Below are 16,051 nucleotides of genomic sequence, written 5' to 3' on the forward strand. Positions count from 1 at the left end.
GCAGGACTTGACAAGATAAACTTAAAACAAATCAACAAGTATTACTTATTAACCAGTCGATTCGGTGTTATCAGGCAAGGCGCTTCTAGGGCAAAGAAACTTGGACTTGCCTTCTGGTGCTATAAGCTTGATCCTGGGCTCCCCCCACTCACCAGCTGTGTGACCCTGGGTAGGTCACTTGAACGTTCTGAACCAGTTTCACTAACTGTAAAATGGGACTGCAAGACCCTTCCCACCTACCTGCAAATGCAGCTAGGACATTTCATTGAGCTAATGAATGTGGATGAGTGTTATATACTCTAAAAAAATTGCAGTTACTATTTATTAAGCACCTACTATGTGCTGGGTGCTTAACTAGGCTCAATTTTACCTCAAGGAGTGCAGTTAAACATCCAGCCTCAAACTACTACAGGTGCTGGAAGAAGGCGCATCAGCAGAGACAGTATAATGAAATGGTTAAAAGGCCAGGTTTTAGGGTAAAGTTAGCTTGGTTCCAATCTGGCTTCACCACACACAAACTGTGTGGCCTGGAGGAAGTTATTCAGCCTCTCTGTGTCTCAGTGTTCCCGTGAGTAAGGTGGAGATTGTAACAGTATCTCTTCATATGGCTGTCATTAACTAATGTATGTAAATCCCTTAGCGTGCCTGGCATATAGAAAACCCCATGTGTAACAACATCTTTGCTTATTATTGTTACTATAGTGATGATGATTATTGTTGAAGAGAGGCGTTTTCCAAAGGGCGATACATGCTGTGCTGAGGTGAAAAGGGTCGTGTTATGTTAGGTGGCCTATAGGCACATTTTTTTTTTAAGGTTTAAATGTTATATATTTATTTTAAAGTGCATCAGAAAAAAAATTGTATTTTCATTTCCAGTAGTGGCATAATGTTTTCTTCTATGCAAGTATACTTAAGTTGAGGCAATGTAAGGCAAAAATAGATTTGGTTTTCTCTTTTATTTCCAGCACTTCAATCACATTATCTGCCCTGAATCCATCCTCTAGGTATGCTAGATTTACCTAACTGCCTTGCCCCAATACCTTTAGCAACTGCATCTATCATGGGTGGGGGTTGGGAGCCCCAGTTACTCCAGGAAATCCAAAAGCATGGTCTAATGACAAGAAAATAAAGAAAGAAGGCAGAATCTTTGCATTCCCAGGCCCCCTCCAGAATATGCTCCTGGTCTATAACAAATCAGTTCAGTTGCTCAGTTGTGTCAGACTCTTTGCGACCCCATAGACCCCAGCACTCCAGGCTTCCCTGTCCATCACCAACTCCTGGAGCCTGCTCAAACTCATGTCTGTCGAGTTGGTGAAGCCATCCAACCATCTCATCTTCTGTCGTTCCCTTCTCCTCCTGCCTATGACAAATAAATAACACTTACTGAAGCCTAACCATATGTTAGTCCGTCATATGAGCTCCTGAAATACAGCCTACTCCCTGGGTCCAGCATACATTATAACCAATTCTCCCTTCAGACTGGATGCTTCAAGAACACAGTTCAGTCTTGAGTGTCTCTAAGTTCTCGGGGCCCAGAGCACTTTGATATTTTGTCAGTTCTGCGTGTGGACTTCCCAGGTGACGCTAGTGGTAAAGAACCCGCCTGCCAGTGCAGAAGACATAGAGATGCAGGTGTGATCCCTGGGTTGGGAAGATCCCCTGGAGAAAGGAATGGCAACCCATTACAGTATTCTTGCCTGGAGAATCCTCATGGACAGAGGAGCCTGGCTTAGAACACATGCAGTGCTGAATAAGTGAGTTATCCTTAGAACGTTTAGTATCTGTATCTTTTATACTTAAATCTCAGAAAGAGGGTGTCTGACCACCTGAAATTGCATGTATAGTTGTGAATGGGATATGGCAGAAGTTCATGGGATTCTGCAAGGGGCCCCATAATTGCAAGATACAGCTAGCTTTGAACAATTTTAGAAGAACTGGGGCTAGATCATCATTCAAGATGATCAATACCAGAGCTGCTGGCTATAGGGAGAGAGCAGAGCAAGCTAGGAGAGGCCAGGAAACTCGCCTGAGTGAGATTTTAAGCTGGTTAAATTTGGATGAGTGGAAAGAAGAGTTGAGTGAGGAAGAGCAGCTTGAGAAAGAAGTTCAGCTGTCCTGACGCCCACTAAGGCATGGAGGATGGAGGGGACTGACATTTGCTGGGAGAATCCACATTTTCACAAGAAGCTTTATGCTCCAGGTTTTTTTGTTTTTTATTTTTTTAAGAGTGAATCCATAATGGAGGGATCCCAGGCACTCTGACTGAAAGTGGGGAGGGCAGGAGAGGCAGGACTGTATCCTGTGAGGTCTTTCAAAGCACACATCCAAGAAGACCCTCTCAAACCCTGGTCTGGCTTTCCTCTTAGATAAACCAGATTCCTCACTTCTGCTGAGAACAGATACCTGTCAGTATCTTCCATTCATCAGCCAGTATCAGGGAGGAAGCAAAGGGAAAGTTTGGAGTAGGAAATGCCAACCCAATCCAATATTCTTGCCTGGAAAACCCCATGGACAGAGAAGCCTGGCAGGCTACAGTCCATGAGGTTGCAAAGAGTCAGACACGACTGAGCACACACACACTCAAAGGGAAAGTTGGCTCCTCAGGAAGTGACTTAGATACTCACCAAGCACCTAGAAGAATGACTGAAAGGGAATTGGTCTTGGGTCCCACTTTTTCCATTTACTGGCTGTGTGACCTTGAGCAAGTCATTTCATCTCTCTGAGCCTTAGCATCCTTATCTGTAAAATGGGACAGTACTAATACCTACAGCATATGTTTAAGGGAATAATTCAATGAGATAAAATATGTGGCTTGATACAGTCTGTAAAGTACCTGAAAGTGAAAGTGTTAGTTACTCAGTTGTATCCAACTCTGCGACTCCATGGACTGTAGCCCATCAGGCTCCTCTGTCCATGGAATTCTCCAGGCAAGAATACTGGAGTGGGTTGCCATGCCCTTCTCCAGGGGATCTTCCTGACCCAGGGATCAAACCCGGCTCTCCTGTATTGCAGGTAGATTCTTTACCAGCTGAGCCACCTGGGAAGCTCCTGATATGATATGATAGTCATTCAGTCTTGTCCGACTCTTTGTGACCCTATGGATTGAAGCCTGTTAGGCTTTTCTGTCCCAGGGAATTCTCCCAGGCAAGAATACTGGAGTGGGTTTCCATTTCCTTCTCCAGGGGATCTTCCCGACCCAGGGGTCGAACCCAGGTCTCCTGTGTCTCCTGCGTTGCAGACAGATTCTTTACCACTGAGCCACCAAGGAAGCCCCTGGCACATAGCAAATGCTCAGCACATTAGTTGTTGCTATTGTTATTATTACCCTCATCTTATTTTTTGTTTTATCATTATGTTCTGCCAGATACTGGGGATACTGAAAGGAGTAAGATTCTACCCTTCCATGCTACAGGCCAGCTGGAGAGATAGAAAAATGTCCCCCAAATTACAAAACAGTATATGACAAGCCTATAAAAGAGCTGCGAGATGCATACTACAGAGAGGACGCTTGTTTCTGTTCTGTGTGTGCGGTGGAAAGAGGTTGAACAAGGTTACCTCCACAGGAGTCAAGGGAAGCGGACAGGTGGGAAGGGGGGCATGCCACGTGACTAACCTCCCAGTGCCCCAAGTGTCCCTCCCTCCCCTCCCCAGTACTTGCGCCAACATCTGGGAGCATCTCTCCTCCAAGGAAATTTCTCAAGATCACACTTACGTAATCCTAACATGACACGACAGATATCCGGAAGGCTTGAAAAAGGAAGAGGCTGGTTCTCTCCAGCAATCCCATTTGGCCAAGCAGGCAAGGCAGTGAAAAGTGCTGTGAAAATGGTGAGAGGCCGTTTTTCAGGAAGCAAGCTGGCGATCAGATTAGCCGACTGGTACCCAGCAATGTACATGACACAGCCTTCCTGGAGGGTGATCTAGCACTAAAGTATCCAAAACCTTAAAAATTATATGCACCTACCATTTTGACCCCTGAGAGTCTCTTAAGGAATTTAACCTAAAGAAACAAATAGATGAATATACAGAGATTACAGAGATGCTGAAGCCCTGATACTTTGGCCACTTGATGCGAAGAGCTGACTCACTGGGAAAGATTGAGGGCAGGAGGAGAAGGGGATGACAGAGGATGAGATGGTTGGATGGCATCATCGACTCAATGGACATGAGTTTGAGTAAACTCTGGGAGATGAAGGACAGAGAAACCTGGTGTGCTGCAGTCCATGGGGTCGCAAAGAGTTTGACACAACTTAGTGACTGAACAATAACAGAGACTATCATCATGACAATGCTTATCATGATGACAAATTGGAAACAACCTAAATATCCAACAGCGGGGGGGTCATTTAAATAAACTTCGGTATACAGGAGAAGAGCTGACTCATTGGGAAAGACCCTGATGCTGGGAAAGAGTGAAGGCAAAAGGAGAAGGGGGTGGCAGAAGATGAGATGGTTAGACAGCATCACTGACACAATGGACATGAATCTGAGCAAACTCTGGGAAGCAGTGGAGGACAGAAGAGCCTGGAGTGCTTGCAGTCCATAGGGTCACAAAGAGTTGGACACAACTTAGCAACTGAACAATGGCAACAAAAATATTTCATACCAGGGAAGATGAAGCAGCCCCACACTGATAGTCTTGGTATAACCCCCAAAAGACATAATCTTTATATTAAAAAAAAAAAATACAAGGCACTTCTCTAGTAGTACAATGGTTAAGACTTCATGCTCCCAATGCAAGGGGCACAGGTTCAACCCCTGGTCAGGGAAGTAGATCCCACATGCCACATAGCATGACCAAAAAAAATTTTTTTTAATTTTTAAAATGTACAAAATGGTATATATGGCTTGAAAGTGCAAGTCACTCAGTCACGTCCAGCTCTTTGCAACCCCATGGACTATACAGTCCATGGACTTCTTCAGGCCAGAAGACTGGAGTGGGTAGCCATAGCCTTCTCTAGGGGATCTTCCCAACCCAGGCATTGAACCCAGGTCTCCCACATTGCAGGCAGATTCTTTACCAGCTGAGCCACCAGGGAAGCCGAAGAATACTGGAGTAGGTAGCCTATCCCTTCTCCAGTGGATCTTCCTGACAGGAATCAAACTGGAATTTCCTGCATTGCAGACAGATTCTTCACCAACTGAGCTACCCCATTAATAACTACAGTCCCTGGGAAGACAGAAATGCTGGAAAGATCCTTCTATGTGCACCTTACATCCCTCCTTCAAAGTTCTGGCCAGTCATTCATTTACTCACTCAACAAACATGCTGAGAGCCAACTTGATTGCCAGGTGCTAGGGATATAGAAGGATGCAAAAGTGTTACTATCCTTGCTGTTGCCAAGCTTACAGACTCCAAGGTCACTTCCTCCAGGGAGACCTCTCTGATAGTTCCTCTTTTCTGATCCCTGGTGTTCCCCGCCCCCCACCCCCAGAATTTATGAAGGAGGATAATAACAATTTCCTAAGATTTTAGCTAAGTTCTTTACTTGCAAGATAGAGATTATAGCAACCCTGGAAAATAAGTCCTAGGATTGATCTCCCTTTTTTGGATGAGAAGACTGAGGCTCAGAGAAGCTAATATATTTGTTCAAACTCACAAATTAGCAAGCAATCAAGCAGGGACTCAGCTCATTTCTGTCTGACATCAGAGCCCATGCTCTTAAGTATCATATTTGTGTTGAGCAAACACGGAAGACCCTGGAACTGCCCTCTCCAAGAGCCTTCCCCAACTCCTCCCAACAGGGTTGGACTCTCCTTTTCTCTGTGCCCATTGCACATATCTGGCCACTATAACAGCTTGTCTCTTTCCATTGTGATTCAAAACACAGGGGAGACAGATATCTGACCAGCCTAAGTTTCAGGCTTAGTTATCATAACTAGAATTTGTCAGTGGTGAAAGGAATTCTGCAAGAAGCCCCATGTCTTCCAGATGCTGTTCTCTGTGGACAAGTTTAGAAGGACCTAGACTAGATCATCATCACCTGGCAAGACCAAGGCCAGAGTTGCTGGCTGCATCCAGATATCTGTTCCTTGAGGACAGGGGACTACATCTGTCTTATGTACCTAACAGGATAAATACTAAATAAATGGCTGAATGAAAGAATGATTGGGGGTATCATTTTTGCCAAACATTTATTTCCTAGATAAAAGTTGCTTCTTCCTCTAGGCTAGATGCCCAAAGCTCACTGAGTCTTCCACCATCATCACCACACTCAGGAAACTGCAAAGACACTGAGCAGAAAGAAATACAGGCCACCCATCCACCCAGGGTCCCACATGGAGGAGGAGGCTTGGAGGAAAGAAAGGGAGTGATGGTTGTGGGGGAGGCCAGCTGCAAGTCTCCTGCCCGAGAGCTGATGCTTCTGAAGCTGCAGTCACGTGGGACATTCCTGCTCACTCAGGCAGCAAACCCAGGAACCTCATGCCAGCCCTTTATAGCACAGGAAACCAAGAGAGAGAGAGAGACAGAGAGAGAGAGAGAGAGAGAGAGCGCCACAGGGAACATGAATCTGGCTGCATTTTGAAAATGCCTACTGGTTTTTAGGGGGAATCACATCATTTCCAGAGGATACTTTTCATAAGAATTTATGTGTCATTCTCAAGTCAACCTTGAGGGGCATCAAAGCACAAAATCATTTCTCCTCATCAGCCCATCCTGATATTGCTGCAATTCATTGCAGGGAAAGGGAGAGGTGATTCTAAGCCTCTCCATCCTCACCTGTAAAATGGGGGCAAGCTTATCTACCTTCCTAGTTGTTTATAAGGACCACAGGGGGATTGAAACATACGAAAGAACCCATTAAAAAGCTCAGCAAACAGCAAGTGTTCAAAGAACGCCTGTTCAGTCTGAAGGCGGTAAAAATCACCACTAAACGTCCGTGTTGTGTGCTGTGCACTTAGTCACTCAGTCATGGCCCCGTGGCCCCGTGGACTGTAGCCCGCCAGACTCTCCTCTCCATGGGATTCTCCAGGCAAGACTACTGGAGCGGGTTGCCATTTCCTACTCTGGGGGATCTTCCTGACCCAGGGATCAAACCCATGTCTTTTGAATCTCTTGCACTGGCAGGCAAATTCTTTACCGCTTAGCGCCACCTAGGAAGCGAAACATCAGTGTTATTCCCTTTCAAATGTATGGAGATTTATTTTGATAAATAAGTCTTTTTATTTTGCAATGATTTCAGATTTACAGAAGAACTGTGAGTCCCCACAAACCCTTCATGCATCTTTTCCTAATGTTAACATCTTACATTACATGGTACATTTGTCAAAACTAAGAAATTAACATTGGTACAAAACTAACTGACTTTTTATGGATTTTACCAATGTCTTTTTTTGGTTGTTTTAGGATCCAACATTGCATTTAGTCATCTCATCTCTTAATCTCTTTGTCCAAACTGGGAATTTCTCAGTCTTTCCTTCTTCCATGACATAAACACCCAATGAGTACTGGTCAGATGTTTTGTGTAACATCTCCCCAATCTGGGTTTATTTGATGATTCTCATGATTAGACTGGAGTTATAAACTTAGAGCAGGGATCCCTTCTCATCATGTCCCATCAGGGGACATATGATATCAACATGACTATGTTTCTTTTTCAGACGCTATCCTTAGACTTGCATACAACCCAAATCTTCTTGATCCAGTATTTCTAACTAACTAACCACAGACTCTGTGGTTTTCGGGCTTCCCCAGTAGTTCAGCTGGTAAAGAATCTGCCTGCCATGAGGGAGACCTGGGTTCGATCCCTGGGTTGGGAAGATCCCCTGGAGAAGGGAATAGCTGCCCACTCCAGTATTCTGGCCTGGAGAATTCCATGTATGGTCCATAGGGTCTCAAAGAGTTGGACACGACGGAGCGACTTTCACTAACTAACCACAGACTCAGTGACTTCGGGTTTGTTTGTTTCTTTGTTTTTTGGGGGGTGGAATTTAACGTGCAATTTATTTATTATTAATATTCTTTCTTTCTTTATTTTTGGCTGCACCACATGGCATATGGGATCTTTGTTCTCTGACCAGGGATCAAACCCATGCTCTCTGCAGTGGAACTGTGGAGTCTTAATCACTGGATTTTTAGTTGGAGTATATTTGCTTTACCAGACTCTGTGGCTTTGGATTTACCTAATAAGCACTGCCCATGGGGCTGGGTGGGGGCAGAGTCACACAGCACAAACAGAGAGGAAAATCAGAGAGGTGACAGCTTCTTTTAAGAGGATATGTCATCAAGACAGTATGGTACTGGCACAAAGACAGAAATATAGATCAATGGAACAAAATAGAAAGCCCAGAGATAAACCCATGCACCTATGGACACCTTCTCTTTGACAAAGGAGGCAAGAATATACAATGGAGAAAAGACAATCTGTTTAACAAGTGGTGCTGGGAAAACTGGTCAACCACTTGTAAAACAATGAAACTAGAACACTTTCTAACACCATACACAAAAATAAACTCGAAATGGATTAAAGATCTAAACATAAGACCAGAAACTATAAAACTCTTAGAGAAGAACATAGGCAAAATACTCTCCAACATACATCACAGCAGGATCCTCTATGACCCACCTCCCAGAATATTGGAAATAAAAGCAAAAATAAACAAATGGGATCTAATTAAAATTAAAAGCTTCTGCACTACAAAAGAAACTATAAGCAAGGTGAAAAGACAGCCTTCAGAATGGGAGAAAATAATAGCAAATGAAGCAACTGACAAACAACTAATCTCAAAAATATGCAAGCAACTCCTGCAGCTCAATTCCAGAAAAATAAATGATGCAATCAAAAAATGGGCCAAAGAACTAAATAGACATTTCTCCAAAGAAGACATACAGATGGCTAACAAACACATGAAAAGATGCTCAACATCACTCATTATCAGATCAGATCAGATCAGTCGCTCAGTCGTGTCCAACTCTTTGCGACCCCATGAATCGCAGCACACCAGGCCTCCCTGTCCATCACCAACTCCCGGAGTTCACTGAGACTCATGTCCATTGGGTCAGCAATGCCATCCAGCCATCTCATCCTCTGTCGTCCCCTTCTCCTCTTGCTCCCAATCCCTCCCAGCATCAGAGTCTTTTCCAATGAGTCAACTCTTATCAGAGAAATGCAAATCAAAACCACAATGACTATAGTAAAGTTGCAGGATATAAAATCAACACCCAGAAATCCCTTGCATTCCTATACACTAATAATGAGAAAACAGAAAGAGAAATTAAGGAAACAATTCCATTCACCATTGCAACGGAAAGAATAAAATACTTAGGAATACATCTACCTAAAGAAACTAAAGACCTATATATAGAAAACTATAAAACACTGGTGAAAGAAATCAAAGAGGACACTAACAGATGGAAAACTATACCATGTTCATGGATTGGAAGAATCAATAGAGTGAAAATGAGTATATTACCCAAAACAATTTATAGATTCAATGAAATCCCTATCAAGCTACCAACAGTATTCTTCACAGAGCTAGAACAAATAATTTCACAATTTGTACGGAAATACAAAAAACCTTGAATAGCCAAAGCAATCTTGAGAAAGAAGAATGGAACTGAAGGAATCAACCTACCTGACTTCAGGCTCTACTACAAAGCCACAGTTATCAAGACAGTATGGTACTGGCACAAAGACAGAAATATAGATCAATGGAACAAAACAGAAAGCCCAGAGATAAATCCACGCACATATGGACACCTTATCTTTGACAAAGGAGGCAAGAATATACAATGGATTAAAGACAATCTCTTTAACAAGTGGTGCTGGGAAAACTGGTCAACCACTTGTAAAAGAATGAAACTAGAACACTTTCTAACACCATACACAAAAATAAACTCAAAATGGATTAAAGATCTAAACGTAAGACCAGAAACTATAAAACTCCTAGAGGAGAACATAGGCAAAACACTCTCCGACATACATCACAGCAGGATCCTCTATGACCCACCTCCCAGAATATTGGAAATAAAAGCAAAAATAAACAAATGGGACCTAATTAACCTTAAAAGCTTCTGCACATCAAAGGAAACTATTAGCAAGGTGAAAAGACAGCCTTCAGAATGGGAGAAAATAATAGCAAATGAAGCAACTGACAAACAACTAATCTCAAAAATATACAAGCAACTCCTACAGCTCAATTCCAGAAAAATAAATGACGCAATCAAAAAATGGGCCAAAGAACTAAACAGACATTTCTCCAAAGAAGACATACAGATGGCTAACAAACACATGAAAAGATGCTCAACATCACTCATTATCAGAGAAATGCAAATCAAAACCACTATGAGGTACCATTTCACACCAGTCAGAATGGCTGTGATCCAAAAGTCTACAAGCAATAAATGCTGGAGAGGGTGTGGAGAAAAGGGAACCCTCTTACACTGTTGGTGGGAATGCAAACTAGTACAGCCACTATGGAGAACAGTGTGGAGATTCCTTAAAAAACTGGAAATAGAACTGCCTTATGATCCAGCAATCCCACTGCTGGGCATACACACTGAGGAAACCAGAAGGGAAAGAGACACATGTACCCCACTGTTCATCACAGCTCTGTTATAATAGCCAGGACATGGAAGCAACCTAGATGTCCATCAGCAGATGAATGGATAAGAAAGCAGTGGTACATATACACAATGGAGTATTACTCAGCCGTTAAAAAGAATACATTTGAATCAGTTCTAATGAGGTGGATGAAACTGGAGCCTATTATACAGAGTGAAGTAAGCCAGAAAGAAAAACACCAATACAGTATACTAACGCATATATATGGAATTTAGAAAGATGGTAACGATAACCCTGTATACGAGACAGCAAAAGAGACACTGATGTATAGAACAGTCTTATGGACTCTGTGGGAGAGGGAGAGGGTGGGAAGATTTGGGAGAATGGCATTGAAACATGTAAAATATCATGTATGAAACGAGTTGCCAGTCCAGGTTCGATGCACGATACTGGATGCTTGGGGCTAGAGCACTTGGACGACCCAGAGGGATGGTATGGGGAGGGAGAAGGGAGGAGAGTTCAGGGTGGGGAACACATGTATACCTGTGGCAGATTCATTTTGATATTTGGTAAAACTAATACAATTATGTAAAGTTTAAAAATAAAAGAAAATTAAAAAAAAAACACACACACACAATGAGGTACCATTTCAGGCCAGTCAGAATGGCTGCGATCCACAAGTCTAAAAGCAATAAATGTTGGAGAGGATGTAGAAAGAGGGAACCCTCTTACACTGTTGGTGGGAATGCAAACTAGTACAGCCACTATGGAGAACAGTGTGGAGATTCCTTAAAAAACTGGAAATAGAACTGCCATGCAATCCAGCAGTCCCACTGCTGGGCATAGACACCAAGGAAACCAGAAGGGAAAGAGACACGTGTACTCCAATGTTCATCACAGCACTGTTTATAATAGCCAGGACATGGAAGAAACCTAGATGTCCATCAGCAGATGAATGGATAAGAAAGCAGTGGTACATATACACAATGGAGTATTACTCAGCCATTAAAAAGAATACATTTGAATCAGTTCTAATGAGGTGGATGAAACTGGAGCCTATTACACAGAGTGAAGTAAGCCAGAAAGAAAAACACCAATACAGTATACTAACGCATATATATGGAATTTAGAAAGATGGTAACGACAACCCTGTATGCGAGACAGCAAAAGAGACACAGATGTATAGAACAGTCTTTTGGACTCAGTGGGGGTGGGGGACGATTTGGGAGAATGGCATTAAAACATGTATAATATCATATAAGAAACAAATCGCCAGTCCAGGTTCGATGCAGGATACAGGAAGCTTGAGGCTGGTGCACTGGGATGACCCAGAGGGATGGTATGGGGAGGGAGGTGGGAGGGGGTTCAGGATGGGGAACACGTGTACACCCGTGGTGGATGCATGTTGATGTACCGTAAAACCAATACAATATTGTAAAATAAAATAATAATAATAATAAAATAAAAAAAAAAAGAGGATATGTCAGTGTCCTAGGGTCACTGTAAGAAATTACCACCAACTGGATGGCTAAAACAGCAGATTTATTCTCTCACAGTTCTGGAGGCTAGAAGTCCTAATCGAGGTGCCAATAAGGCCATGCTGTCTCTTGAAGGCTGTAGAGGACCTGTCCATGCCTCTCTCCTCCCTTCCGGTGGCTGCTGACAATCTTTGGCAATACTTGGCTTGCGGCCATATCACTCTGATTTCTACCTCTGTCACCACGTGGGCTTCTCCTCTCTGTCTCTTCTGTGGCTATGTCCTTATCTCTTCTTACCAGGATACCAACCACATCAGATTTAGAGTCCACCCCAATCCAGCATGGCCAGTCTTAACCTAGCTAATTCTATCTGCAAAGACTGTATTTCTAAATAAGGTTCCAGGTGGACATGAGTTTGGGGTATGCTGTTCAACAAGAGTGCAGAGGGGGGATGATAGGTAGGGAGGCAGGTTGGGATCTGAATCCAGCTCTTCACTGACTAGGGGCTTGGACAAATCATGACCTCTCCTGTCTTACCTTCCCCATCTCTAAAATGGGAAAAGGTGATGACGATCATTATCTGTATCATGGGCATTAATTAAGCTAAGACCCATTATAGCACCTTTTAATCTCTGATATACTTTACAAATGTGAGTTATTATGTGTGACAGCCATGAGAACGTGCCTTACAAAGCTCCGGCTACAGGAAGCTTAATTGACTGAGGGCCCCAGCTGCTGCACTCTCAAATCCATTGGTGCAAACGAGGCCACGCTTCCCATGGGCTGTTTCCAGCCAGTAACTGAATGCAGCAGGAATGCTAAAACAGGCCTAATCGGGGAGAGATGGGACTTCTCTGCCAGAGACTGTCAGGAGAGGACTCCTGACACCTTGCTGAAACTTTCTTGCAATGCCTGGGAGTCCAGGACACTCCTACTGAATCTTCCTTCTCTCTCCCCTTCACTCAGAGTCTGATGGCTCGACAAGCCGCCTCAGCTCCCTTGCTATTTCCTCCCCCAGGTGTTCCCCTAATTAAATCCTGCAGTATTTAATCCCATCTCAGTGTCTGCTTCCTGAAGGACCCAGACTAGCACATTATCCCAGAAATCACCTGTTACCTTTGCCCAAGCAGCACACAGTTCCCCGCTCCTGACTGCCTTTCAAGTAAATCACTTCTGCCCTATAGTCTGTCCATGAGGTCTGGGTGAAACTGATGCCTCCCTCTACTCCAGAGGTTGGCCCCTGCATAAGCCTGACCAATCTGTCTCCTGGATTGGACACAATAGCCAGTGTTTGGTACAGAGAAGGGCATGGGACTCGATGCAAACCAATGAGATCCCCATCTGAAACTTTGCTAGTGCTGTTAGGAAGAAGGCATACTTTTACATTGGATTGCTAAGCTGGTAGAATATAAGTCTGGAGCTGCTGAGGGGCATTTTTGCTTCGCTCCAGCCTGAGACTGAAGTCTACGCAAAAGAGAGAGTGATGTAAGAAACTGGTGCCATTATTTGAGCGCCTGGAACCAGCAGTGTCTGAAGCTTCTACATTTGTCGATAATGTAAGCCAATATTCTCCTTTCTTGCTTTCTGCTTTTGGGTTTTGTTTTGTTTTTCCTTTAGCCTATTTGAGTTGAATGTTCCAACTAAAAAAGTAAATTTATAATTTTTCCTGACACCACTCTTCCTAGTGAGGGCCAGAGGATGAGATTGGGGCTTCTAGAGAGGGACTACAAAGTCAAGCAAATATCAAGGATGGACAAAATGGATTCTTTTAATTCTATGTGTGAACTACTTTCAGAGTGTCAGAAGGATTAAAGAGAAAAAAGAAACAACCAAAGCAGCATCAGTGGGAGCCAGTTTGGCATTAGGCTGCTTTTTAAAGAAAGCTCTCCACAATTAGGATTTCCAAATATAATCTCTCTCTCGTTCGACAGAGCCCAGTACCTAGACAGCTACTTCTAAAAATAAGAGAAATAAAATCTGTCTGTTTTCTGATGAATCACAAACACATTTCATCTCTGGCTCTTCAGTCTTGGGGTAGAACTCAAAAGAAGGTGTTTCCCTTCTTATAAAAAAAATTAAAATTTGTGGAGATTCCTATCGATAAATTTGTTCTGCTCTTCTTCGTAAATGTAGATGCTTTTTTTTTTTTGCAGATGCTGGTGCCTCCCATTTGGAAAGGAGGCTGATGTTAGGCCCATAACATCAAGCACCTTGAGGTTTATCCCACATGGTGAAAAGCATCTTGGCCATTCTTTGGCAATAAACAAGAGCCCCAACAAAACCAAGACTCAGTGATCCCTATCTCATAGCTCAACTAGGAGCACCCAGCCTGCTGAGGCATTGTGAGCAGGACTATAGAAGTTAGCAAAAATGCAACCTGTGAGGCATTTCTAACTCAGGGCTCAATCTCCCTCCTTTGCAAATAAAAACAAATAACAAACCATTAACATCTGGCTGCATCATCATTAATTAACATGAGATCAAACCTCACTAAGCAATTAATTCCACTTTCTTGAGTAAATGCAGATGGCAAAATAAGGTCTGTCTCATACCAGGACCCTCCTGCCCCTGTTTCAGATGTGTCTCTTTCCCTGGCACAGCTTTGATGGCAAAAAGCAAATGCACCTACTTGTTCTTTAAATAGATCTCTGCCCTGGCTGCCTTGACAGCTAATGGCCAAAGGATGCTAACGCACAGTGGCACCTGTGTTCGAAAAATCAAGGAAGTTTTCCATCAACTGACTTGCTCCTTTATTAAGAGGAAAAGCAATCAGGCATGCAGGAGTAAAGCTCTGCTAGGGGATCTGAACCTCTGAACTGCACTGAACAGATGCCCAGGGATGAGGAGGACTCAGATCAATAATAATAATAACCTTAATTATTCCCACAACAACAGCAGCAGAAACAGCTATTATTTGCTGAGCACTTCCTGCAAGCCTGGCTCAGAATTACTGCTTTGTATGCAATGATCTCACCGAATTCTCACAGTAACTCTAAGAAGTAGGTGCTAATATTATCCTAGCATAACAAGATGGTTGCGGCAGATTGGCTGCAAAAAAAAAAATGACCCTAATTCTTCCTTCCTTGTACCCACAGTCCTTGCAATGTGACTTAACAATGCAGTGAGATTTTGCAGTTCTGTCCATTAACAGATGGAGTCAATTTCTCTACTCCTGGAATCAGGTTGGCTCGTGTCTTGCTTTGTCCAATAGGATGTCAAGAACCTAGAGTTCAGAGGGCCTTGCAATTTCTGCTTCCTCTCTTGAACACCTGCCCAATAAGAAGCCCAAAGTGTCCCGCTGGAAGATGAGACATTTAGGCTAGTCTTGACCAGTCAGCTCCCCGAGACCCTCAGCCCCTAAGGTAGCACAGAAAAACTAGCCAAGCCCTGCTCCGACTGGCATTTCCACCCAGGCTACCCATAGACTAGTGAGCAGTAATAAATGCTTGCTGTTAGGTGCCCCTGGGGTTTTGTGATTGTTTCTTACATAACATTATTGTAGGAACAGATAACTGATACAATGAGGAACCTAAGTCACGGAGAGATTAAAGCAATCTCCCAGCAAATTTCTTAGCACATAGAAGATATTCAATAAATATTAGTTAAATGAGTGAATGAATGACTGACTAAATGAATTAGAATTCAAGTCCGGGTCTGTCTGACACCATAGTCTGAACATTCGACTAATAGGCTATACAAGAATGTACATTTCTATCCTAAATGAGTTGTTCCCTTTAAAAACCATGCAGCACAAACCTGACTCAATAGATATCCCCTCATTTCTATTCTCTGCCACTCCTGATTTCTCCCTAGCCCATTTAATTCAAACCCTTGTTTATGAAGTCTCTAGAGAAAGTGGGAAATGCAAGTAATGATAAAAGATGTTAGACACGATTATAATCCACCCCTGATGGGAAAAACATATTTCAACTTTTCTCTGTTTTTATGTGTTAGATACACTGGATTACCACTACCCTGCCCCCATACTCTCCATCTTGATAGCTCTCTATTTTTTTCATCTGTTTTTCCTGGCTGTGCTGAGTGGCTTGCAGGATCTTTAGTTTCTTG

The 16,051-nt window shown here is 43.1% G+C and overlaps 1 long non-coding RNA gene across 1 annotated transcript; it reads left to right on the forward strand.

Annotated features, from left to right (window-relative positions):
• The first annotated feature begins 12,066 nt into the window (after positions 1-12,066).
• LOC129629559 (uncharacterized) lies at positions 12,067-14,426 on the forward strand. Its single transcript, XR_008703277.1, has 2 exons — positions 12,067-13,539; positions 14,137-14,426. It is a non-coding gene; the product is annotated as an uncharacterized LOC129629559 (long non-coding RNA).
• Positions 14,427-16,051: the final 1,625 nt, after the last annotated feature.

This window comes from Bubalus kerabau, chromosome 16, assembly GCF_029407905.1.
Source record: "Bubalus kerabau isolate K-KA32 ecotype Philippines breed swamp buffalo chromosome 16, PCC_UOA_SB_1v2, whole genome shotgun sequence".
Classification (NCBI taxonomy): Eukaryota; Metazoa; Chordata; class Mammalia; order Artiodactyla; family Bovidae; genus Bubalus; species Bubalus kerabau.